This window comes from Tamandua tetradactyla, chromosome 7 (genome assembly GCF_023851605.1).
Source record: "Tamandua tetradactyla isolate mTamTet1 chromosome 7, mTamTet1.pri, whole genome shotgun sequence".
Taxonomy (NCBI): Eukaryota; Metazoa; Chordata; class Mammalia; order Pilosa; family Myrmecophagidae; genus Tamandua; species Tamandua tetradactyla.
Window position 1 is genome coordinate 10,664,383 of NC_135333.1, and position 26,825 is coordinate 10,691,207.

General features: G+C 36.6%; 1 protein-coding gene and 1 non-coding gene across 16 annotated transcripts in view; both read left to right on the forward strand.

The window, feature by feature from the left end:
* Positions 1 to 26,825, forward strand: part of CHRM3 (cholinergic receptor muscarinic 3) — an 887,892-nt gene that overhangs the window by 472,236 nt on the left and 388,831 nt on the right. For 11 of the 15 annotated variants that reach the window (XR_013179185.1, XM_077168441.1, XM_077168444.1 and 8 more), the window contains one exon: positions 16,524 to 16,631. The gene's annotated coding sequence lies outside the window, so the exon portion shown is untranslated. Of the gene's footprint in view, positions 1 to 16,523; positions 16,636 to 26,825 lie in introns of all 15 variants that reach the window. The other 4 variants (XR_013179186.1, XM_077168446.1, XM_077168448.1 and 1 more) reach the window with 1 other exon arrangement.
* Positions 13,140 to 13,211, forward strand: TRNAG-UCC (transfer RNA glycine (anticodon UCC)). Its single transcript has one exon. It is a non-coding gene; the product is annotated as a tRNA-Gly (tRNA).

Sequence of the window (26,825 nt, forward strand, 5' to 3'; positions counted from 1 at the left end):
GCAGAGTGGGTGTAGCCTCTGTGGAAGATAGTTTGCTGGTTCCTCAGAAAGTTAAGCATAAATTACCATATGACCTGGCAATCTCACTTCTAGGTATATAACCAAAAAAATCGAAAGCAAGGACTTGAACAGATATTGCACATTCGAGTTCATAAGTGGCATTATTCACAGTTGCCAAAAGATGGAAGCAACCCAAGTGTCCATCACCTGATGAATGGATAGACCAATGTAGTATGTAGAAACAATGGACTATTATTCATCCTGAAAAGGGGTGAAGTTCTGACACATGCAGCAACGTGGTTGAACCTTGGAGACATCGTGTTGAGTGAAGTAAGCCATTTACAAAAGGGCAAATGCTGTATGAACTCACTGATATGAAATAAATAGAATAAGTAAACTCATAGAGCTAGAATCTAGAATCTAGATTACCAGAAGTTGGGGTGGGGTTAGGGAATAGGAAGTTAAGGCATAAAGTATACCGAGGTCCTGTCTGAAATGATAAAGATGTTTTGATAATGGGTGGTGGTGATGATAGCACAACATTATGAATGTAATTTAACAGCACTGAATTACATATTTGAATGTGGTTAAAAGGGGAAATGTTAGGTTGCATATAAGGTAAAGAATAGAATTTTTTTAAATCCATGGAACTGCACAACCCAAGTAGTGACCCCTTAGTTAACAGTGGATTAGGGTTAGTAGTGGAGTTATAAAAACGTGCTTTCATCATTGGCAACAAATGTATCACAGCAATGCAAAGTGTTAATTGTAAGGTGGAATATGGAAATCTTGTATTTTATGCATGATTGTTCTATAAACCCTCAATTTCTCTAATTAAGAAAAAATAAAAATAATCAGGCAAAAAAAAAAGAAAAAGAAAGAGAGAACTGGATTCTGGCTTTCTTTCTGATGCACTAGATTCTCCCTCAGATTGGGCTCCCTCCTGGTTCCAAGTCAGTTTTTCCAGATTTCAGGCATCGCACTAGATTCTCCCTCAGATTGGGCTCCCTCCTGGTTCCAAGTCAGTTTTTCCAGATTTCAGGCATTGCACTAGATTCTCCCTCAGATTGGGCTCCCTCCTGGTTCCAGGTCAGTTTTTCAAGATTTCAGGCATCACGTTGAAAAGAAGAAAAGGGGACCAACTCTTTCCTGTGTCTTCTTAGAAGTGAGAAAATCTTTTCTAGAAAAGCCTTGACCAACTTCCTGCTGTGTCAAAAAAAAAAAGTGTTGCTGAAGAAATAATTTCAAAATTGCTTTGTTTGCAGAGATGACACATCATAGAATATAGCATATCTTAAGTTAAGTGAATACCAGCTGCTTTAATTGTTTTATGAGTCAACAATTTTATTTGGGGCTTAAGCATAAATTATATAGTGTGATCATCTAAGTGTCAGGGCTGAAAGTAGCATTTGCTTTAAGTCTATTTTAAATAGAGTTACATAGCATGGATTAAGTGTTTCAAGATATCATTAATGGACCTGGTTATTGTAAAGAAAATTATGCATACCATGTTCTTAAGTCTTGGTGAAGGTAATGTCCCTAGAATGAATTTCTAAGGTGAAGAATTTTCCTTACAAGATATATAGGGGGTCCCACTCTACTTGATAAGATTTAGCATTAAGTTCTTCAAAGAAGCAAAACATAATTAAAATTGGGAGGTTGAGCATGAAAGTAATCAAAGATATGAAAGAAAAAATGTAATTAAGAAAATAGTCTATTAAAGTCTAATGTATTTTTTGCCATAAATCTACCTATAATGATCCCCAAGGAAATGAGGAGATATTTGAAGCACATGCAGCTAAAATATTGTCTTTTAATTGCTTTTCGCTATAATTCATTAGTTTTAAGAAGCTAAAAATTTTTTCTATATTTTTGCAAAATGATCCCTTAATGAAAACCTTAAATTAAATTTTAAAGAATCCTCTAACTGTCCACAACACTCGGATGTTATTAGTATATTTTGAAGCATTCTCATTCTCCTTTGAGGGAAAAACTTAAATTTATTCCATGTTTTTTTTTTTTTAGAAAAGAAAAGCATTCTCTTCCTCAGCATTTATATGAACACTGTACCAAGTTAGGACCCCCTAACTAAGCTCAGCTGTTGATAATTATAAACTAATACATCAAGGATGAGGTTAATCTGGCTGTCCCCTCTATTGCACAGTTGATGCTGAAGCTGTATCAGCAACTCTTGCTAATTAACTGGAGGTCCCCTTTTTCCTTCCCTCATTATATGAATTTGTGAATGAAATGTTTATTTTACAAAAATGTGCATACATACTTGCACCCATGTATCTTTACTTTTAAAAGCATTTTATCATACATATTACCTCATCTTATCCATTTAATTTGTTGAAACTAGTATTATTCGCCCATTTAATGGATTGAGAAACCAACCCCTAGGTAGGTTAGTATCATATGACTAGGTAATAATTAGCAACTACACCTCACTTCTAGAGATCTACCTAATAAGGTAGATTTCAGAGTATTCTCTGAACCAGAAGACAAATTAAAAAATAAATTGCTTTGTGGTGGAAAGTAAATGAGATTGTAGAAGGTAGCGTCCCTAGAATGGATTTCTAAGGCAAAGAATTTTTCATCCAACCTAGGTTGAAACATCAGTTCCCTTATCTGTAAAATGGGGTTAATAGATATTTTAAAGTTCTGATGACGATTTGGTGGTAAACCGCATCTTTGGGACGTTTAGCATTTTAACTGGTTCATAGGAGGCCTCAAAACATAGCAGTGAATAATAAAATAGAAATAATAATCTGTGATTGTAGTTAAGTCCACCATTAAGTGAAGGGTGGAGTACTACTGAAGGTGCCTGCAAAGATTGAACCCTCATTTTGATGATACTGTCTTTCCAATAAAAATAGTCATCCTTTCAAAAATATTCACTGAGCATCTGCTATGTGCTAGGTGCTGAGATACAACAGTGAACAGGTCCCTGCTCTGATGTTTACCTATAATGCTCTACTTATATTTTAAGTAGATCATTCAGCATTTGCAGTCTGAACTTTTTCTACAGCTTTCTTTCACCAACTAAGTGTGGTTTTAATCAGAACTTCAGAAGTTGAATTAATCCAACACCAAGTGTCCCCAGGTGTGATGGTGTTAGGTTCTGGTGTCGCTTTGCCCAGTTGCCTTGCCCAGTTGTCTGGTGAGGCAAACACTAGCCTAGCCATGACTGCAAGGATATTTCTTGACTGGTTGATGAACTGGAAGGCTGGTTTATGAAATCATCAGTCAGTTGATTGCAGCTGTGGCTGATACATCTCTGGCAAACAAGATAATCCAACCAGTTGGATTTTAGCTAGTCAGTTGAAGACTTTTAAGGGAGAAGAGAGAATTTTCATGGCTTCTTCTTCAGGCAGCGAACCTCTGCTGTGGAGTTAGTCAAGCCCTTCATCGGAGTTGCCAGCTTCACAGCCTGCCTTGCAAATTTGGACTCTTACATTCCTACAGTTGCATGAGACACCTTTATAAATCTCCTATTTGCAGATATCTCCTGTTGGTTCTGTTTCTTTAGGGAACCCTGATTAATACACTAGGGTCTCACTTATTGTAAAAAATGTGTTTATCATTTTTAGTTTGGTAACATATTTTAAAAGATAGAAGAGCTCAGCAAAAATTCATAAGAAATTATGAAGGAAGGGATGTATATTTGACATTCATCAGGATGTCAATCAGAAACAGTAGCCAGAGTCCTGAGCTGGGTTTAACTCAGTTGAAATCTTCTAATAAAAAGTTAATATTAGTACCACATACTTGCATATTTGGGGTAAAAGCTACCAAGGCATGCTGTCTCCTCTCACAGACAGTGGAGTTCATCTGCCATCTTGCAAAGTTTAGAACTTTGTAGTGGTGCTCAAGTTACCACATCTTACTTTAGAGGCCTTTCTTTCCTCCTAGTGTGTTCAAATCCTTTCAATTTCCTTTTTTTCCTTTAAGAGTTGGATTTTTGGCAATGCCATCCCACATTCAGTGTTGGTTCTACCTTGTGAAAATGCTTTCATGCTCTTGTAAGCCAATTCTTCAGACTTTTGTGTTATACTTGGCTTTTGCTTAGACCTAAGAAACCTGTAGGGAAGATATATTTTCCTCATCTCTACATTTGTTACTTTTTGGGAATTTCCCTAAGATTCCTGACTTGAGCTGTTGATAAGTCTGAACTTTGTCCCCCTGGGTTAGTCAACCTCATAAACCCCTCAGTGGTGGTTAATGGGCAGAGCCACAGATTAGGTCTGAACAGAGGTGTGGGTAGGTAGAGAGGCTGTTGACTTGGGTCTTTGGGCATAAGCTGCTACAGCTTGACCTTCAACCAGAGAGATGCTGTGTGGTCTGGAATTGCTGATAAGGCTGAGGGACATTAGATGTTTGGGTATGAGTAGTTGAACAATGCACACTGCTTTCAAACTGCAAGTCTCTGGAGTGGCTGACAGAGTCTGCTTGTTCTCCATCCTTGCATTGCTATCTCCAACCTGAGGAGGCAGCTTAAGTCTGTTGTCTCCAATTCCATTCTGCACTTGGAAGAAGGGAAAACACTGTAGATAGATGGTTGGATAGATGGACGGATGGATGGATAGATCCATCTATCCATCTGATAGACAGACAGACATATAGATATAGTCATGCTTTCAAGTGTGTTATGATTGAATTACTTAAGTTCTAACCTTGGCTTTGGTTTTCCAATTTCTAAATTGTACAGTATCTGGAAGAGCATGTTGCATAAGTACCTTACATTCTATCTTACTAATATATTTAGACGTTCTAACTGGAGGACATGGTTACTCATAGTCCCTTGACTGAAGAGTTATTCTCCTGCTACAGCAAACAATTTTTATTTAGCTGGAGAACATAGCTTCACAATGAATAGCCATGAGCTGGGACTGAGGAGAAGACAACTTTGTAGAGTGCGATCAATCGGCTGACCCTGGCAGTTAGTGATGAGGGTGCCAGTCAGTGTTTTTATGTCCATTAGGCAGTGATATGCTTATGGAATTCAGTAGATCCCTGCAAAGAGCAATAATCTTTATAGCTGTGTTCAGTGTCTAAACCCATAGCTTCTGAACAACGTGTACAGGCAAACTATGTGCTGGAGGAGTTCCTGTCAAAGCTTTATGCTGTAGCGCCTTGGGAGTTGCTTGCCCTTTCTTTCCTAATTCTGTTGTAAATATCAACTTGTAATTTCCCTAGAAACCTACTTTCTCTAATGTAGAAGTGATAATTTTTCTTTTCTATCCACATTTAGAATGATATTTCCCTTACTTAAATTCTACAGGGTAGAGGGGACTCGGGCCAAGAGGGAGCTGCTGAAGCTATTATGTGCTGAAACCCTAAATTCATCTTCCCATAGGCAAACTCGCTGCCTTTTTTTTGGGGGGGGGGAGTGCATGGTCTGGGAATAGAACCTGGGTCTCCCACATGAAAGGCATTGAACGACCATTGAACAACCCGTGCACCCATCGCTGCCTTTTTAAGCTATCAGGATGTCCTCTTTCTACCATGAGAGCAGTGTTTTGTTGCCCTGTATCTACTGTAGTCTTCCTTACTTGGTGAAGAGAGTAATGCTTACTGCAGTTTTATTTAACTCTGCCCTGACATTAAAGGGAAGGTTTAAAAAACATTTGTTTCATTTGTATGTATTCTAATTCCAAAGCATATCTAAGACACCTCTATAATGAAAATACTAGTAAACTGTCATCTTTTTGGAAGTTGTTATATCCACTTGAGGCAACTGTCTGAGATCTGAGTCATAAATCACTTCTTTTGAAGACAAAACCAGCAACGTATCCACACCATTCATGAAGATAGCTATCTAAATATCCAGGTAATGTGAAAAGACAAGAAGCCAGCCTTGATGTTTTCTGTGTTCTTTTGGCTGCCTTCCCTCTTTACTGTGCTTCCAGGAAAACCAGTTCTTTTTCAGGTTTCAGAATCATCTTGTGCGCTGGCTTTTGGGATACTTGAAAGTGATTATGCATCCGAGAGGACAGTTTAAGAGAGGTTATAAGGGGTCTGTGTCTCTTTCAATCTAAATGCATATTTTGCCACCGTTGAAGTGTTCTGGTAGAAGATTTCAGCATTCTAGGAGTGAGTTCCGTCATGTCCTAGGATGATAATCATGCGTGTTATCTTTTGCTTCTTAGGCTTCAAAAGTGGATTTTTGAGTTTCCTTTCCTTGGGCTCTATCCCGGTATGCCTTACATAGTGCAAGTGGCTAAGCTATTCATAGACTGAGGGCCTGTTTGGTTGCGATTGGCCAAAAAAACATACCTTTCACCACTCCCCTAGTCTTGACATTCCCTGATCTAGTGACAGTTGCATTTCTTTTCATCATCCTTAAATTAGCTGGCACTTTGGAACCAATAATGGCCCCTCCTAACATTAAGGTTCAGAATTTAATTCCATTTTTTCCAAAGTTCTATTTGCTTTTAAGAATGTTTAGTCAAGTAGCTCTCTGGCATGGAAGTATTCCCTCAAAAGTAGCTTAATTCAGCTCCCAAACCTCTTCCTCTGTGCTGCCTCCCTCCCCCATCCTAATCTCTTACAGGCCCCGGAACTATGATGTTACACTGACTTTTATAGTCACAGACTTCTACTCTGGGAATTTTTCTTTTATTGATAAAAGAATCAGACAGATTAGGGTTTGATTCCTCCCTTTGCCCACTCACTGTGGAATCCAATCTATCTGAACCCCAGCTTCTGTGAACTAAGTATAATAATGAGTATTAAGATCAAGAAAAGATAAAAATGTACATGTAGAGCATCATCAAGGTACTTGACACATGGGCAGGCACTTGAGCAAAGCTGATGATGATATTACTCCTGCTGATAAGGATGAGGAGAAAGAAGAGAGCGGGGAATGGAGGAGGAGGGCAAGAAGCAGCATATAATGGCTAACAGTGAGATTGTGGGTTAGGCTTTTGGGAAATTTTCCCAAGTACTTCTTTATTTATGTACTTACCAACTACAATTCAATTACAGAGCACAATGAGAATCTGTGAAAGTTTTTTTTTTCCCCCCAGAGGATTCCAATAGAAACTGCTTCCCACTTTCTCTATGGTGGCTCTTTGCCCTAACCTTTGCCCCTCTTTCTGCATTAGCTAACCTCCATCATGCCCCTTGATCAAACAGCCTGGCCACTTCTTACCATTGTGACAGCTCTGAGTCACAAGAGAGCCATTTATCTACTTGTCTGCCAAATGGATGTTTCAATGCAATCACATTATCTTGGAGTTGGATTTAAAAATTAAATAGATTAGAAGCTGCTGTCTCTATTTTGTAAAGTATATATGAAAAGCAAAACCATTGATTTTTATCTGGTTACCTTAACTGGCTTTACTTAAAATTAATAGAGAGAAGCAATTGGGATACCAGGACAGCAAATATGGAATAAACACAGAAATTAATTTTCAGTCCAACTGCTCATTAAAGTTAATAGCCATTGACTATAAACACGAAGTGACAGTTGCCTCATGACAAATGTAAATAACATATAAACCTACCCAATAGCAATTTAAAACAAACTTGGAAATATACCTCTAACTTTGATTATGCCCGAGCATTTTTCATCAACCCTTCTTTCTCTTTGATTTATTATTTCCCGCCTCATCACGGTGGCTATCAATCGTAGGTACTAAAATAGTTAATTCTAATGAAGAATAACTGGAGGATCCTAACACAGAAAAAGGAAAAAAATTCAATAACTCTTTAAATTAGGAAAAATGAACTAAAATTTGAATTTCCACCCAGAATATTGCCATTTGCCCCTGGGTCTAACCTTTGGTGTGCTGGAATCATGGATATGTCAGTGCTCTCAGCCAGAGCTGTCAGGAGGAAGAGCTCCCATCACACAGGCTAGCCGGGCTTCCGATTCCCTGATGATGAGGTTTTATAGTTATAAAATCAAGGCCACTTTTCTGCACTTTTTTTTTTTTTGATAGAAGTGCTTTGGATTAAACAGAATTCTTTGATTTTTTTTTTTGTGTGTGTGTGTGCGCCTTTGTTACATTATAACATGTAGAGAATAAGAACATAGGTTGGTCATGAATTAGTGACACCAGTTAGAACCACCTCCAGGTGGAAGTCTAAAGTTAGGTAACCTGTGAGCTGAGCACCCTCCAGCAGAGTGGTTTACCGTTCATCTCATTATCTGAGCACAAATCAACTTTCTGAATCTCCGCTGTTGCTGTTGTCAAGTATTCTTACCCCTTTTTGGTGATAACTTTTGTCACTATCTTTTTTGTGGTTCTGCTAAAATAATGTTCTACTTTCTCTCTGTATGTGTCTGTGTGTGTGATGAAAGAAATAAATTCCTTTTCTGTAGGGTTGATTATCTTCATCTTGACAAATGTTCACCTCATTTAACCTTTGTGTACAGCAGTTAGCATCATAGCTTGTTGATCATTTATGTTAATGGAAACACTAAGGCAAACTCTATTTTAAGTGGGAGAGATGATTTAAATGGCTCCATTTCAAAGAAAACTTCATGCCAGTAATTATATCTTTTTGAATCTGCCTCTAAATACTTCCATTTCCAATAGCAAACAAAATAGTTAAGTAGACAAACAAATCCCTTACTAAAACAACAGTAATTTTTTGTCTTCCCAAGAGAAGAAATGAGATTTCAGATGTGAAGAAAATGTGGGACGTTATCATCCCTTTCAGGAATTTATACACCTAACTATTTGTTTTTTTTATGATAAATTTGGATTCCAACGAACTTGTACTCTTTCAAAGAAATTGATCAACTTCAAATAAGGTACCAAGAATTATGCATCTGTGATTTTTTTATCACAGCTGCCTTCAATTTTTTTATTAATGTACCATAAATAAAATTGCCTATAAATTTGATTAGCCTAGATGTAGCATTTTGTACTTTGCACTGTTATACACATTTCCTCATGTCAGGGTAATTTCTACATATGTTATTTAAATGTAACGGTTTTACATTCCATAGTGTTAAACTGCTTCCCTTTTGTGGGTTATGGTGGTTATATATCGCAGACAGGACAACTCCCTTTTCTTGATTGTTTTACAAAGTGAATGTTCTCTTAACAACATCTTCTAACGGAGTAGAGAACAAGCTTGGTTTGTAATATGGAATGCCTAGACCTTAGAATTTGTTTTACTTAGGTTTCTACTGTCTGTGTGGAAGTCGTTAGTGGGGACGAGAACTAAAGTTGATTTATTCAAATCTATGAAATGAGAAGTTTTACACTATTTGTGCATATTTCCATATGGACCAGTAGAATAATTGCACAGGCAATGCAAACAGCAATATGCTAAGTGTTCATTTTTTATTTACCGATTCCTCACCAAGTTTGCCTTTCAATCGTTCATTTTCTCATTCATTTTTCATTTATTCTTTCAACAAATAATAAAGAGCTTATTGTGCACCAAGCATTTCAGAAGTCACTGTTAGACGCTGGTTGCAGCTGGCATGAAGAAAGTGCCATTTATACCTACGAGCAGGTCCGTTGCCATTGGCAGGTTCAAAAAAGAGACAAGAGATCCTTGGGCAGTCTCCATTCAGCTGGGCCACTGAATAGATAGAAATGCACACACACACACACACACGTTATTTTTATGTTTGTCTTCCCTATGAGGCCATGTCGTGGTCATCATAATCTATCATATGTTGTTTCATATCGTATCATACCATCCTGTCATTTCAATCATATTAAATATAATATATCATATCATATCGGTCAAGATGACCAAGATGTGGCCTTCCTGGGAACTATAGATGTGTAAATGGTAATAATATAATATGATGCATCATAATAGATTTATGTACCTTATGTTATGGAAGTATAAATATGCCTAAGGCATTAAGAATGGTTTTCAGAATTTACTTCCAAATTAAAATTTTTTCAAGTTAATACCAAGTTACCAGTTATGGAAGAAAGAGTTAATTTAGAAGGCTTGGTTGCTCAAACCCTGCACCTTCCAAAGAATGGCCTGTCTTCAGGACTGATCCCTGACCAGGTCCTGGGCAGTAATCTCTGAGCCTTTGGAATATTCTTCCTGATCAGAGTGTTTTTCAGATGCCTGAGATCTTAGGCCCTACCGTATTGATGACGACTGCTTGTTTTGGGGGAAATGCTGTATCAGTTTGACCAAATATATGTATCCTGACAACGTGATTTATGGTGAACACTTGTCTTTGCTCTGGAGGGAACTGAGTCTGAGTGAAGTCAGTCCCATGGGCATAGCCTACATGCCTGACCCCAGTAAAAACCCTGGACACCCGTCCTCAGGTGAGCGTCCGGTGAGCAGCACGTGATGTTACCTGGCATTGCTGGGAGAATTAAATGCATCTGCGCTTTAACCCCTCTGGGAAGGGACTCCTGAAAACCTGCACCTGGTTTCTCCTGCACTTGTTCCCATCTATCTTTTTCCTTTACTGATTTTGGCCTCTTTCCTTTCATTGTAATAAACCTTAACAGTACGTATAATAGCTTCTGAATCCTGTGAATCCTTCTAGCAAATTATTGAGCCTGAAGGTGTTGGTGTGGCTCTCCTTCATACCAGTTAAATAAGTGGAGAAGCATCCACAGTTACAAGGCACAGCCCATAAAAAACAAAGTGCAAAATCAAGTTCGAAAGCATGGGAGAGATCTGCATATTCTGGCAAATACTTTCTTTTAGCTGTAATAATTGTGGTGAGTGGATTAATGATAGAAGATGAGGGTGAGAATGTGAGCTGGGACCAAACCTGAAAGAAGATAAGAAGCTGGTAAACATTGTGCACTTCTCTTATGGCAGGCAATATGCATGTTTTATCATGTAACTCTCAGCATTATCCTATTTTAGAGGTGATGGACCTGAGGCTTTGAGTATTAACTAACTTGTACTAGGTCATTCAGCCAGAAAGTGTAGGAATTGGTGTTCAAAGTCAAATTTTCTGGATCAAATCCCATCTTTTCTTCACAAGATGCAGTTGATAGTTAAATGGAAATCTGCACAGGTGTCCTCTCATTTATTTGGATTTAATTAAGTTCTCTGCTTTGAAGCTAAATCCTTGGGATTTTTTCTGTGTTGTCTCAGATTTTATTGAGAGCACAAAGCAGATGCTCTGCAAAACTTATTTTAATTTCCTCTGATGTCTTTCAAAAATTCCTCTCCATAAAATAGGATATGCATTCCTTGTGTTACTTAGCAGATTCTTTTTTACACCCTTGAAGCTTTGTTTGTTTTGCTTCTTCCCTCTTTTATCCATCCTTAGATTAGACCCACTATTTGCCCTTAAACAGGAGTGGGTGGAGTCTCTTCTAACCAGTTTAGGGTTGCTCTGTTTGCTCTTTTGATATTCTTTCTCAGACCCTCAGCAAGAGAGCTGGATAAGTTATCTGTCACTCTAGAGCCTGACACATACAAGGAGGGAGACGGAACTCTGACTCTTCTTCCTTGTAACTTCATCCTGGCATTTTGGAAAGTGACTGTCCATGATGGCCAGCTTGTGTGCCATATTCAGAATGTAGCTGAGTCTGACCTCCTGTTTGGTACCTTGTCCAGGGCAAAGCCTCTATGTCCCCTTAACTATAGCTATTGCACTTCCCCTAGCACTTTTGACCCCTAAGGGTATCTCCACCACCTGACTTCAGTCTGCCACAAAGCATCGCTTCCTCCTCTAGAGAATCAAGAACAATCCTCTAGGACAGGTCAGCAAACAGTTTCTCTCAAAGTCTGAAAGTAAAGAGTAAACATTTTAGGCTTTGTGGGCCGTATGACCTATGTCCCAACTATGTCCCAACTACTCAACTCTGCTGTTGTAGCATGAAAGCAGCCACAGACAATATGCAAATGAATGACTACTGTTGTCCTGAAAACTTTATTTATAGACACTGAAATTTGAATTGCATATACTTTACATGTATCACAAATTATTATTCTTTTGATTTCTTTCAACCAGTTAAAAATGTAAAAGCCATTCTTAGCTCGTGGGCTGAACAAGCATATGCAGTAGACTGTAGTTTGCCAACTTCTGCTCTGAACAACCAGCCAGCGCGACCACACTGCTTTCTCTGCAGGGAGAGTTGGGATCTGACCATTGTAGTGTACAGTGTGGATGATTCTCAACGGCATCTCCAATCCAGAGCAGTTTTTCTTACTTCCTTTATGTAGTCATTCCGCTTGGGATCTAGAAGTAAGGAAGGTGTTTAGGTCCTGCTAACAAGCTGATCTGATCTAGAAGTGAAAGATAGATTTGATTTCTCTCTCAGGAAAATTGTTTTGTGATTTAGCTTTTACCTATTTTTCAGGACATCTCTTGCGCTCAATTAAACTGAATGCTAACTAATGGGTAAATTTTTTAAATGGATGCATTTTAACTCTTTTCACATGATTTTTTCCAAATTATTCTTTCTACTCTTTCTTCTTGAGAGCCTGCTGCCAACAGAACAAAAAAAGTGAATTAAATATAAAAAAAAGCCAAAGCCTAATTTCTAAAATTTTTTCATTCATTCATTCACTTCATCAAATACTTATGTGTCTAGACCCTGAATCCCAAAATGAGATCTCACTTTATATTTTGACTGGCAAAGACAAATAGCCTATCAGGCGTGTGTTCCAGAGAACTTGAGGGGAGGCAGAAAACCACTGAGATATTCCTTTATATAATACCCCTTGATATATATTACTCATAATATAGAATACAGGAAGTTCAAGTACCCATTGGGACACAGCAGGGAAAGTGCATACTCTGCACATTGAATATACTATGGTGAAGGAGTATGGACTGTAGAGTGAAAAGAGCCCTGGACAAATTGCTTTAGTACTCTGGACTTGAAATTTGCAAAGTGAGGTGACTATCTACCTTCCAGCTTTGTTGTGAAGCTTACACAGATATAGTATGGTGTTCAGCATATTGAATCTAAAAAACTTCAACTTTTCTCAATGATGTTCTCCATACATTCAAAAAAAGTGTTATTTTCACTGAATGTTTAAAACTAAGTGGAAATTAACTAAACTACAAATGGGTTATAAAAAGAGACTACATATGTAAATTGTTGTTTGTTTTTTTAAAGAAACTGGCTTTATTTGATTGTAATTCCAAGCCCCAGTTGGCTCACAAAAGGCCCCCGAGTTAATGTGTGCCCTTAGGCACATGAAGTAGGTTGTATAAGTTTGCACGGGTAGTTCAGTGGTTAGAATGCCTGCTTTCCATGCAGGAGACCCAGGTTCAATTCCTGGACCATGCACCCCCCCCAAAAAAAAAATTAATTAATTTTTAAAAAGTAGGTTATTTATATTCTTATAAAAATATATAACTGAATTAAATTTTATTTCTTGTTATATTGGTTAGAAATTAGAACTCTAAAGAAAAGTAAAATAGTTAGTGCCAATTTTGTCATTCATGTGCCTTTTTGGAATTTCTCATGTATTTACTCCTTTAGTGCTAAGTTATATTTAATAATAAAATGCAAGAGCTATACCATAATTTTAACACATACTCAATTTGGTACAGAATTCTGGGATTTGAAATGTTAGTATCTAAGGGCATTTGTTTTCAATCTAAAGGATATTTTTTAATGTATAGAACTGTACAAAGTTCATGTATACTTTGATACATAAAAAGTATATAAGAAAAGCCTTAAAGATGATTGTAACAAAGATTTTTTTCAAAAAAGAACAGCACAAAGTCAAAATGTAAAGTTTCATTAATTCTACTTTTAGCAATATTAAATAACCCTTGCTAATTTTTTTCTGAACTATATTTTCTTAAAAAAAATAGAAGTTTCTTTTTTACTGATTGTGCTGGTTTGAAAGGAAGTATGCCCCCTAAGAAAAGCCATGTTTTGATGTAAATCCCATTTCTAAAAGGTAGAATAATCCTTATTCAATACTGTATATTTGAAACTGTAATGAGATCATCTCCCTGGTTGATGTGATTTAGTTAAGAATGGTTGTTAAACTGGATTAGGGGATGACATGTCTCCACCCATTTGAGTGGGTCTTGATTAGTTTCTGAAGTCCTATAAAAGAAGAATGAGAGATTTGCAGAGACTCAGAGAGAGCAGAGAATGCTGCAGCACCACGATGCAGAGTCCACGAGCCAGCAACCTTTGGAGATGAAGAAGGAAAATGCCTCCCGGGGAGCTTCATGAAATAGGAAGCCAGGAGAGAAAGCTAGCAGATGATGCTGTATTTGCCATGTGCCCTTCCAGCTGAGAGAGGAGCCCTGACTGTGTTCACCATGTGCCTTTCCAGATGAGAGAGAAACCCTGAACTTCATCGGCCTTCTTGAACCAAGGTATCTTTCCCTGGATGCCTTTGATTGGACATTACTATAGACTTGTTGCAATGGGGACATTTTCTCGGCCTTAGAACTGTAAACTTGCAACTTATTAAATTCCCCTTGTTAAAAGCCATTCCGTTTCTGGTATATTGCATTCCAGCAGCTAGCAAACTAAAACACTGATTTACTGATAAATGGTATTTGTGTTATATATGGATTTAATCCATTCAACCTACTTTCCTGTTTGTTTTTTCCTATGTGCCAGGACATATTTCTTTATGTTGTTTGCCATCTGTGCTTTTCCTAAATGTTTGCTGTTAATATACATTAAACCGTGATCTAAAAATTGATGCATGTATATAAGCAATTATTTGTAGAATAGTGAAATGTATAAAGAAGAAATCAATTATCTTACTTTATTAAGCAGAAATTAGTGTTAAAATTTCAATATGTTCCTTCTCATCTTTTCTGCCTACCATTACTTTTTTCATTAAAAAAATTTTTTATTGTGAAATATAACATATATACAAAAAGGCAATAAATTTCCAAGTACATTTCAACAAGTACTTATAGAACAAATTTTAAAGTTTGGGTTACAGTTCCACGATACTTCATTTTTCTTCTAAACTGCTCCAGGACACTGAAGCCTTATATTGAAATATCAATATAATGATTCAGCAGTCATACGCATTTGTTAAATCCTATCTTCTCTGTTATACTCCTCCATCTCTTTAAATAACATTTATACCTAAAAGCAATAAATTTCAGAGTACATCGCAACAATTAGTTATAGAACATATTTCAGAGTTTGGTGTGGGTTACAATGCTACAATTTTAGGTTTTTATTTCTAGCTGCTCTAAGGTACCGGAGGCTAAAAGAAGTATCACCATGATTCAGCGCCCATACTCATTTGTTACACCTGACCTTCTCTGCATAACTCCACTCAGCTTTGATCTTTCTCCCACTCTTTAGGGGTATTTGAGCTATGTCCATTCTAACTTTTTCATGTTGGAAGGGGCTGTCGATAATGTGGGATGAGGATGGAACTGGTTGATATTCTAGAAAGACTGGCCTGCATCTTTTCAGGACTTTTCTGGTCCAGGGACTCATCTGGAGGTTATAGGTTTTTGGAAAGTTACCCTAGTGCATGGAACCTTTGTAGAATCTTATATATTGCCCTAGGTGTTCTTTAGGATTGGCTGGAATGGTTTTGGTTGGGTTTGGCAAGTTATGATAGATAGTAATATCTAACTGAAGCATGCTTAAGAGTGAACTTCAATGTAGCCTCTCAACTCTGTTTGAACTCTCTCAGCCACTCATACCTTATTTGTTACTCTTCTTTTCCCCCTTTTGGTCAGGATGGAATTGTTGATCCCATGGGGCCAGGGCCAGGCTCATATTTGGCAGTCATCTCCCATGCTGCCAGGGAGACTTTCATCCCTGGATGTCATGTGCCGTGTCGGGTGCCTACCATTAATTTTTAAATTGTTTTTAGATTTATTTCACTTCATGACTTGAGTTTCCCTTTTTATCCATTGTTAGACAATCATTGCAGAAAAATAGAAAATTTAAATAAACACAAGGAAGAAATTATATATGATGTATGTACTACGAAATGGCTACCATTAATATTTACCTTAAATATTTTTCTGTTCCTTCATATACATTTTTTATGAAAATGGAATTCTTACGTTGAAATTTTGCAACCTTTTTATGAAGTTGGTAAGTATCATGAACATCTAGGAGAGTCCTTTTTTTTTAATAAAGTAATGCTTTTTTTTTTTTCATGGGCAGGCACCGGGAATCAAACCTGGGTCCTCTGGCATGGCAGGCAAGCATTCTTGCCTATTGAGCCACCATGGCCCTCCCTAAAGTAATGCTTTTAGATGTGTACTATAACAAATTATTTTAGCATGCTAGCTATTAATTAGAAATACTGCTTCAGAAAAATATATTACGAAACTATTTACATATTTCTTATTGATAAATTTGTAAAACTATAGTTGCAGAGTCTGTGGATATTAAGTTTATTTTGTATCTTATTGATAGATTCATAGCCTTCCAGAAATTTTCTATCAGTTGACTACTAAATGTATTTCTTAATCAGAATTAATCAGCATTGTGTGGGAAACAGAGGTGGGTAAAAATAAGGTCCTATAGTCAGATTACTCACAAATTATCTTTTTTTTAAATGCTACATATTCTAATGATGTTTTTGTATGAATGACAATATTTGTTGACTGATTTTGTCATCTTTTTTGTGTATCTATTTAGATATGAAGAATAATGGCATATAATTCGGTTACAAGTTGTTCGATGGACTTTGTATTGAATGAACTGTCTCTATCCCATCATGATGAACAGCACCAAGACTCTTCACTAGTAGGTATTTTCAACTTAATATTTACACGGTTGTATACTGAGATTTTTAACACAGTTTACTTTTATAGTGGAAAAGGTTTCATTTTATAGCTATAAATGTCTGGATTTAATCTGTTTGTGTACCAACTACTAAATAAAGGCGCACATTAATATATATCTATTTATGTATATATGTGTATGCGAGTGTGTATTAGTATTGTAGTAGTTATGTATCTTTATAGGCAAGCCTCTCTTTAAATTGAAACAAAAAAGTCACTGAAAGGTTTCAACATCTTCTGGTTCTTTAAGATCATATAAATCTGACTGGCCTCAACATAGGTCCAAAATTACCTAGTTTAATTTTTTTAAATGGTTCTATTTTATTGTAATTTCACCCAAAAAAGTTACCTGATTTGCATCCACTTATACATGTATAATATGGGCATTTGGCATATGTTTCAAATGGTATTATATGTATGGCTTTTTTGGAAAGAGAATTATACCCAGTGTCAGAAGACCTTAATTTTTGTTCCAGGCCCAAAATTTGTCATAGGTCTAGTCCTTTAACCTGTGGCCTGTTTCCTTATCTGCAAAAATGAGAGGAATTTCATCACTTTACCTCATTCATAGGATTACTTTGAAGGTCAAATGACATTAACTGAAGTGAAATTATCAATTAACTGTAAAATCCCATAAAAATAGATGGCATTTCTGTGGCCAACTAATGTTACAAGTAGGGAGCAGTTGTGACTATAATTCTCTTTTTAAATTGGTTAATGTAGCCTAAAATTTGTACGTTATTCACCTAAGAGAGAAATGATAAAATCATGCTTGATTGTAATTCGTGACCCAAGTTAGTTTTGTGTGTTGGAGAAATTACATTTAAATAAAACGAGAAGAACGCTCTTATTTCTCACTCACACATGTATCAGTCCCCACCAGCCACGGAGATAACATTTTTGCTTCTGCTCTCTAGGGTGTTTACTCTCTTATTAGATTTTATTTATTAGGTATTTACACTTAAAAGAGAAAAGATGCATGAGATGCTTTTCCATGTATAGTTTAATTTCAGCTTACAAAAGGAACAAGGTAGAAATTAGGTCAGATAGCACTCATTTGGCTTAAAATAAAATGTAATTCCTTCAGGCAGTGAAATCTCATTAACATCTCACGTGACCATTCTCTTTTGCTAAGGGAATACAGCCATCTTGTTTAAAATAAAAGACTGAAAATGAAAATCTTAGCAAATATTTTCAATAACATTGAGAAAGGCTCTTCCACAAAAATTAAACATGTCATTATATCATTAGGCCAATGCTGTGAAATAGGTTCGCAAATTCTTTTCCAGAAATTAGGTATTTTCATTGAAGTGGTGATGGCTTATTACATGAATAACATGTTTGTATATAAGTGATACAAAACTCTTAATAAAAGAAAGAAAAAAAAGAGGAAGGAGGGGTATATGTAGTACATATGTCACAAAGTAATGGAGAGAGTAGCATGGGTTTGAATTTCCATTTTTATAATAACATGTTCTAAATCAGATTGTATACTTATTTTTGTTAGGAGTAAACTTAAAGCATTGTTCTTTGGGCTTGTATTGGACAAAATTCAGTGGTTATAATGGGTGGAGTTTTTCAAATGAGTCATAACTTGTTCCCAAGTTGGGAGGTTCTGATAACTTAGGACAATAACCTCAGCCAAGATGTGAGCTCATATATTATGTCCATCTCTCCGTTTCAGCTGACAGCCTAGCTGATATGGATCACACAGATCAGAAAGCTGAATCTCTCACATGTTAATGGTAAACCCTCTGAAAACCTGACAGTGTTTAATTATGTCCATCTATCTGTCCGTCCATAACCTGAAGCCAGAGAGTCATTCACATGTAAATTTAATCTAACTTGTTTGTAATGCCATCTAATGCTGTTCGGCGCACACCTTTTGATTTTTTTTATTATTTATTTTTGCAGTAGCTTTAGCCATTGTAGAATCTGCCTATGATGATGATGCTAGTGGTTGGAAGAGGCATTTGAGGGTAGAGTATCTGATAGTGTTTTCCTAGGGAAGAACCTACAAAACGTGGACATGGGTACGTGGCCTGGCGGCTGTTGGCTGCACCCAGTCGGGGTGCCTGGAGGACCTGGTGAAAGGTGGCAGCAGTCTGTCTTCTGCTCTGCTTCTCCCGAGCCCTGTGTTAGTTGACACCTTCAGTCCTTCGTCACGGCCAGCAGCCACTCTGTGTTCATGTTAGGCTTTAGGATACAGTGAACAGGCAAGGTAGAGTCAGGGTATGTTTGAATGCCAGCCCTACTATGCAGAGCCTCATGTGTTCCTACTTATTTTTCATGGTTTTATGGCCTTTATTTATATGTGATGTTTATGTTTAATACCATTTGTGACGTTAGAAGTATCTCTAAAAAGTAAAGAGGGGTTAAGGGTTTCACTCAATATCACAATACCAGAGTTTGGAGGAGACATGGAGTATTCAGACCTCAAGCCGACACTTTTGAGTGGGCCTTTAAGAATAGATAGACTTAGTTAGGCCAAAACTTTAAATGTGATATAATCATGGCGAGGAGAATAATGAAATCCAGGAACAGATTTATGAGTGAGTAGTATGTTATTTGACCCTCTCTGATTTGTGTGCTTGTAGATCTGTTCCCCCTCTTTGCCCACCAAGCTCTACCTAAAACTGTTCTAGTCTTACCTGAGTGTCATAATACCATGGGCCTCCAGGTCCTTGCATATACTATCCATTTAACAGGAGTTTGTTCAATCAAACTCCTATTCATCCCTCAAAACTCATTTTATATGTTCTGTCTTCTAGGAAAACTTTTTGGAATGCTCTTTTTAAAATTGACTGTTTTCTCCTTATTTTTCCCCTCTTTACTGTATACATGCCTCTATCATGGGCCACGTTTGCCTCTTTTGCAATAATTGGTTTACATAGCCATCAATTCCATTACACTGTTGGCTTGCCCAGAGCAGGCTCTTATTTGGCTTCATATACCAGGTATCTAGCATGAAATGAATTGTTACAAATTAAATTAGTGATTGAAACAATTGATGATTCCCTTTGTTCTCAGAAGGAAGTAATTGCAATTGCCCTGTTAAGAAAATTTCTTTGAAATGTGTTTCAGTATGGATACGAGCCTTTACTTGTTATTTATGTAAGTTTGTAAAAAGTATAACCAAAATATAAAAACTGGCAACTGTCGACATACCATGATATTTATATCATTTTTAACATTTTTAGCAAAGATAACAGGAGTTTTAAAAATGTATAACTGACTCTACTAACTTCCTTATTAGCTTATCATAAAGCATATTATTTTTAGGTCAGCATTTAAACAGTGATGAGAAATTGTTTGACCTCATGTTAGCTGAGGGTGAAATCATATTAAGCATGACTACTCCAGTAGTGACTTCCTCTATGTAAGTTAGTGAGAAAACGAGTAAGGAAAATAATTCTTGAGGTTTTATTTTATAATAATTATTATACTCATTTCAATTAATTTTGTCCAACACTCGAGACCTGAATTCATCATGAACTATTTAAAAGGGGGTGTGTGTGTCTTGTGTGTGTGTGTTTATATGTATCCATGTAAGGACACTACTGTTAATCTGAATTGAGAGAGGTGAAAAACGTGTGTAAAGAGGAATTAAAATGTGCCATAAGTTTAAGCTGCTTTTTAAAAGAAAAGTAGAGACAAAATAATCAAACCAAAAAAAGCTCTCTAAGTCAATAAATAAACGCTAATCATATAATGCCATGAAATTTTATCTGAAATTTATTTTAGTAGTTGTACGTAACTCAGAGGAGGACTTAAAATGGTTTAATTTAAATATTTGTTCTTGAATTGTACCATTTCAATAGGAGAGACTACCTTTTCATTAAAATAGTTTTTTAACACTCTACAGGCTCGTCTTTGTTACTTATCTTGTATCATCATTTATAGTGAAGTCAATAGAGGCTTACAGGAAAGAATTTTAAGTAGCACAAATTATCTCAAGTGATTCAGCTCCCATGGATGGCTGTAGATAGGAACAGCGACAATAAGCTAATAAAGCTACTCTTAAGAGAAGGAAATGGACTGACAGCACTCTCATTTTGAATGCACGAGTAATTTTAGATTGGCATGCTTCAAGCAAAAGGGACAGTGTTTAAATGAATCATATATCAAGAATATTCATGCCATTGTGTAAGCAGAAATGTAATAGAGTAATGTACATATTATAACATTCTAAAGCTTTGATATGCTGAAATAGGTAAAGCAATACAGCAAGAATAATGCGTTCTTGAGAGAAGCATGTATTTTTCATTATTCCCAAAGGTAGCACTTGACAAAATACCAGGTTGTCTCTTAATAACTTTTTCATTCCTTATTTTATGCATTGGAAGAATAAACTGTCTTGTTCACATTGCCTAATATTCTTTTTAGCTTAAGTCCTTACATTTATTTGTATGTTGAAATTTAATGATAGTAATGGCTTCCATTTATGGAGCCAGCAAGTGTGTAGTGGGGTTTCTTCTGCCATATCATCATTTGAACTTCGTGACAGCTCTGCACTCATGTATTTTTTTTTTTTTTACAAACGAGGGGATGTATAACGTGCGGTGTACTCTAATGATTTACATGCACACTTATATAACCTAAATTAGTAATACTCATTTCCAAATGCTCATAAGAAAATCAGCCTTGCCACTATGCCACAGACACCCAAACAGAGTGGTATATTTTTATATGTGGGATTAGACAATGCCATTGATTTTGAGAGTGTGACATGCATCAGATTTTAAGTCACACTTATTTATTATCCTGAAGAGCAAATAGCTTATAAAATTATAATTAAAAATTTCCCTTATATAATTCTTTGGTACCTGAAATGAATAAAAGGACTGTCTGCATATATTTGCGACATTTCCTCATATATTCCTTATATATTGCAGATATAAGCAAATTGTCATTTAGAACAGTTTAGTCATTTTTACGATTGCACACATTAGCCACAAAACAATCAAACAATATATTCACTTAATCTATTTTCTTATGACTTCTTTTATTTTTATGGTAAGTATAAATGCCATAGAATCAATGTGTGCATCATAAAACTGACAGCTGTTGAAGTGAAGACTGAGAGCTACCTGGTTTCAACAGGTGCCTCCTGTATTCCAGGCGCCATGCTTAGATGCTTTCACAATGTCTCTTTCCAGCATGCATTAGTCAGAAAGAAGGTTGCTTATTCATCTCATATTTTGCTTATCTCCATAGCTGACATATATTCCCAGTGTTTTACTACCTCTTAGGTGTGTGTGCCATTTACCTGTGAAAACAGTACTGTAGGAACAAATAAGCCCATGCAGCTGAGACAATTTTGAAGAAGTAATGGTTTTATAACCTGCTGTTTAATAAAGAAGATGATTATAATATTTTGAAGTCATTTGAAAGTTGAGGGAATTAAATTATCTGAAAAGATCATATTTTAATTACTTTAGTTTCAATAATTGAAACAAGAGAACTCAGGTATTTGATTTAATTGCAATTTATTCATTAAATAAGTACTTATTAGTCAGTAGGCCCTGGGCAGTGAACAAAATAGATAAAATCCCTTTCCTCATGGAATTTGCATTTCCAGGTAGCTGGTGGGTAGGGACTGGAGATAGGCAGGATGGGAATAGAAGATACACACACACACACACACACACACATACATATACACATAAATATTAAATATGCATATATGAAAATAATATATATGGAAATAGTAATTTTAATTTTTTTAAAGTACCTACTTTTTATAGCAAAAAAAACCCCAAAACTTGTGCTCTACTTTCTCTGAATTATAATTTTAGATTTCAAAGTTTGAAATTTTTATTCACCAAAATATCATATTTTGATCATGTCTAGAAATGAAAATTTTAATAAATCATCTTGGTCTTTGTTTAAAATTTGTTTAAAATTATGTGGTTCCTATTTTATTTTCATTATTCATGCTAATAAAATTTTAGGTGTTACTAGAATCTACAGGAGAAATCCCTAAGTCTGCTTGGAACATTCTCAGATTACACAAGGGTTTGGTTATGGAGACTTATAGAAGCTAGAAAACCTGAACAGTTTGAGACCCAAAAGGGAAAAAAATCATCACTGTTACACAGAAGGAAGAGAAGCAAATCTCACGTTGTGGGGTTTTAGATGAATTTTAAATCCTATCTGTGATGAAGCATGGATTTTTATTTCCTAATCACGTGACAGTTGATTGTGGATCCAGACTCACTGATTCATATAGTTTACTTAATTATAAATATCGTATGTGATTGGGCTTATAGCTGGTGACAAAAGGAACAATTCAAAAATTAGAAAAATAATGGTGTCAGCCATGTACTGAGCACTGCATTGTTTTCCAACTAGAAATTGAGTTAATCTCTTTCAATGATTTTTGAATACAATATAATGACCCCTTTATTAATCTCAGCAAGTAAGGAAGTATCAAATTCTGTTTGCTTAGATTGCAGTGATACAGGGCTCATTTCTTTTAGAGCAAATGAATAACTGTACATATATATATATGTTCCTCTTCTTTACTTAGCATGTAGTACAAGTTCATGGTTGAATGTTTACCTGCTTCTTAAGTTCTAAAATATGTGACATTATTGACTTTCCCAAATCAAGATTACTCATTTTTCATGCTCTTGTTAAAATCAGTACTTGGCATGCAAATAAACCACAAAAGATTTTGGACTCATTCTTTATAATTCAGGTTTTTTTTTTAAATTTATATTTTGGAAAATACAGATTTTCAAAAACTGTTGTCAAATGATAATGATTAATGGCCTTTTATTGATGGGGCAGCATTGTGTTGCGATGGCAGAGTGCAAATAGTAACTTGATGTTAGTTTTGCCTTTTCTCTGTCTACTCCACATAGGAAGTAAAAAATAAAAAGATTTCTGACAAAAATAAAAGTTGACAAAGTACGAGTTTTTGAGTCCCCACAGTAGACAGCTGACAGAATATAGCACTCTAAAAACAGAGTAATTAAATTCCAATTCAGACTTTAATACTCCTAACATTAAACTTATTAAAAACACATGACTGTGGACTTTTGGGCCCTATACACGGAAACATCCTAGAGTACATTAAGCAGATAATCAAAAAGTAGTGGCAAAGTCCCCTGAGGGAGGGGAAAAAGACTATGGAAATAGTAAGCGTTACTATCAGGGAATCTCCTAATGCTGTGTCAAACTTTAGGGACACCCAAACCAATAGGCCATGCCCTCGATCATGAGGCTTACTCTTTGTGAAGGTTATGTAGGTAGCAGGGAAGCTTAGACTACCTATAGACATGCCTAAGAGTTACTTCTGGAGGACCTCTGTTGTTGCTCAGGTGTGGCCTCAGTCTCTCTAAGCCCAACTCTGCAAGTGGCATCATTGCCCTCCCCCCTACTTGGACATGACATCCAGGGGTGAGGGTCTCCCTGGCGACGTGGGAGATGACTCCCAGGGATGAATCCAGACCTGGCACCATGGGGTCAGCTGTTCCTTCCTGACCAAAAACGGGGAAAGAAATGTAACTAATAAAGTATCAGTGGCAGGGAGAGTTCAAATAGAGTTGAGAGGCTATGCTGGAGGTTGCTCTTACACAAACTTCAGTTAGACCTTGCTACCTATCAAAACCTGCCAACCCCCAACCAGGACCATTCCAGCCAATCCTAAAGGACACCTAGGGCAATATGTGAGATTCCACAAGGGTTCCAGGCACTAGAGTAACTTTCCAGAAACCTACAACCTCCAAATGGGTCCACATAAGTCCTGAAACCTAACCCATCCTCTCCAGAACATCAGATAGTTCCATCTCCCTGACTCGTATTAGTGACAGACCCTTCCAATATGAAAAATTTAGAATTGCCATAACCCAAACACCCCTAAAGAGAGGAATGGAAAGATCAAAGGTGATGGTGGAGTTATACAGAGAAGATAGGATTTAACAAATGAATATGAATGCTGAATCATTAAATTGATATCTCTTTTAGTCTCCAGTATTTTAGAGTAGCTAGAAATAACAACTTAAAATTGTGAAATTGTAACCCGTGTCAAAATCTGAAATATGTTCTAAAACTAATTGTGGCGCTGTGCTTAGAAACATAATGCTTTTTTGTATATATGTTATTGTTCACAAAAAAAAAGAAGGAAAAAAAGTCGATTGTGATGATAAAACAGTATTTAAGCACTCTAGCCTCCTATATTCTGGAACAGCTAGAAGAAAAAATCTGAGAGGATCATGTGGTAGCCCATGACAGACTCTGGAATCTGTCCTGTATCTACTTGTTGAAGAGTGCTTTGAAAACTATTGCTTTTTTATTTCTTTGCTTTGTATATATGTTATACTATGCAATAAAAAAAAGAGTAACAATTAAAAAGAAAACCACATGAAACAGGCTGTAGTAGTGACAGACACCTGCTGTTGCTGGAGATCACCCACACCTCTCTCCTAGAGCCACACAACAAGTGAATGGCAAGTTAGAAAAGGCATGAGTCTATGGCAAGGAAAATACATTATATCCACAGTATTTTAGGTTGTTTATTTCAGTTTTATTATTTGCTTTCCCTGAGTGATTAGTACAAAGCAGGACACATAGGAGGAGGCATATTAATGTTAGGTGAATTGAATTGAACTCAAAATTAAAGCTTTAATCTCTTTCTGTCCTTCACGCCTGGAGCTAGGAGACTCTTCAGGGTTGTGTTGAGTAAGGTAGAGCCTACTTAAGCATGAGAGGGAGTCATCTCCCTTTGCTATGATTAATTGCTGGCTAATGATTCAGGCAACTGATTGCGCTGCTCTTGATAGACAAACGTCTGTGTTCAGCATTGCTCCTGAACAAATCCAATCCTCTACCTGAGTTCTGTCAGTGTAGTTTAGACATCAGGGGAAAACCTATGAATCAGTCACAGAATCAGTCTAATAGGTTTCCATAAGCATTCTTAATGAAATATAACAAAATGAAAATAGAGTGTATCACATATTATTATGGAATTTTCTTTTCCTTTATATATGTATGTATGTGTCGCTGGGTAACCATGTGAATTGTCTTTCTGACTGAGGATCATAGTCATAAAAGTTAGAGAACCCTGGTTTTTGTTCCAGCCCCCTCTCATTCTTCTGAGTCCTTGTCTTCATAAGTTAATTTGTCATTTGTATCCCCATACATTCTGAAAGTCTTCATCTCTGATTTACTCTTATCTGTCAGCTTAGACAGCTCTGCAGATTTCTTTGTATCTGCACAGGGCTTACCAGAAGAATGTGCTCAGTAAATGTTTGCTGTTGAATGAATGAATTAATGATATTCTGTAAGCACTTAAAAGTGTGTAAGTCAAATGTCAATTGTTTTAATCCCACCCCCTTCAACTTTCCTTCAACCCTGTTGTGACTATTATATTAGTTATACCATAAGAATTTCTGAATCATTTTCAAAGTCCTCTTGCCTCTGTCATGAAAATGAGTGATCAATTCAAGGGATTCTATTGCTTAACATCCTTTGAAACCATCCTCTTCCCTACCTTGCTGTTCTAGTTTGCTAGCTGCCGGGATGCAATATACCAGAAACAGAATGGCTTTTAAAAAGGGGAATTTAACAAGTTGCTAGTTTATAGTTCTAAGGCTGAGAAAATGTCCCAATTAAAACAAGTGTCCTAGTTTGCTAGCTGCCGGAATGCAACACACCAGAGACAGATTGGCTTTTAATAAAAGGGGATTTATTTTGTTAGTTCTTCAGAGGAAAGGCAACTAACTTTCATCTGAGATTCTTTCTTATATGGGAAGGCACAGGGTGATCTCTGCTGGCCTTCTCTCCAGGCCTCTGGGTTCCAACAACTTTCTCCAGGGTGATTCCTTTCTACATCTCCAAAGGCCTGGGCTGAGCTGTGAGTGTTGAGATGAGGTATGCCGAGCTGCTTGGGCTGTGCTAGGTTGAGCTCTCTCATTTAAGCACCAGCCAAATAAGTCAAACATCATTCATTGCAGCAGGCATACCTCCTAGCCAACTGCAGATGTAATCAGCAACAGATGAGGTTCACGTACCATTGGCTCATGTCCACAGCAACAGGGCTAGGTGCCTTCACCTGGCCAAGTTGACACCTGAACCTAACTACCACAAGTCTATAGAAATGTCCAATCAAGGGCATCCAGGGAATGCCTTTGAACCTTGGTTCAAGAAG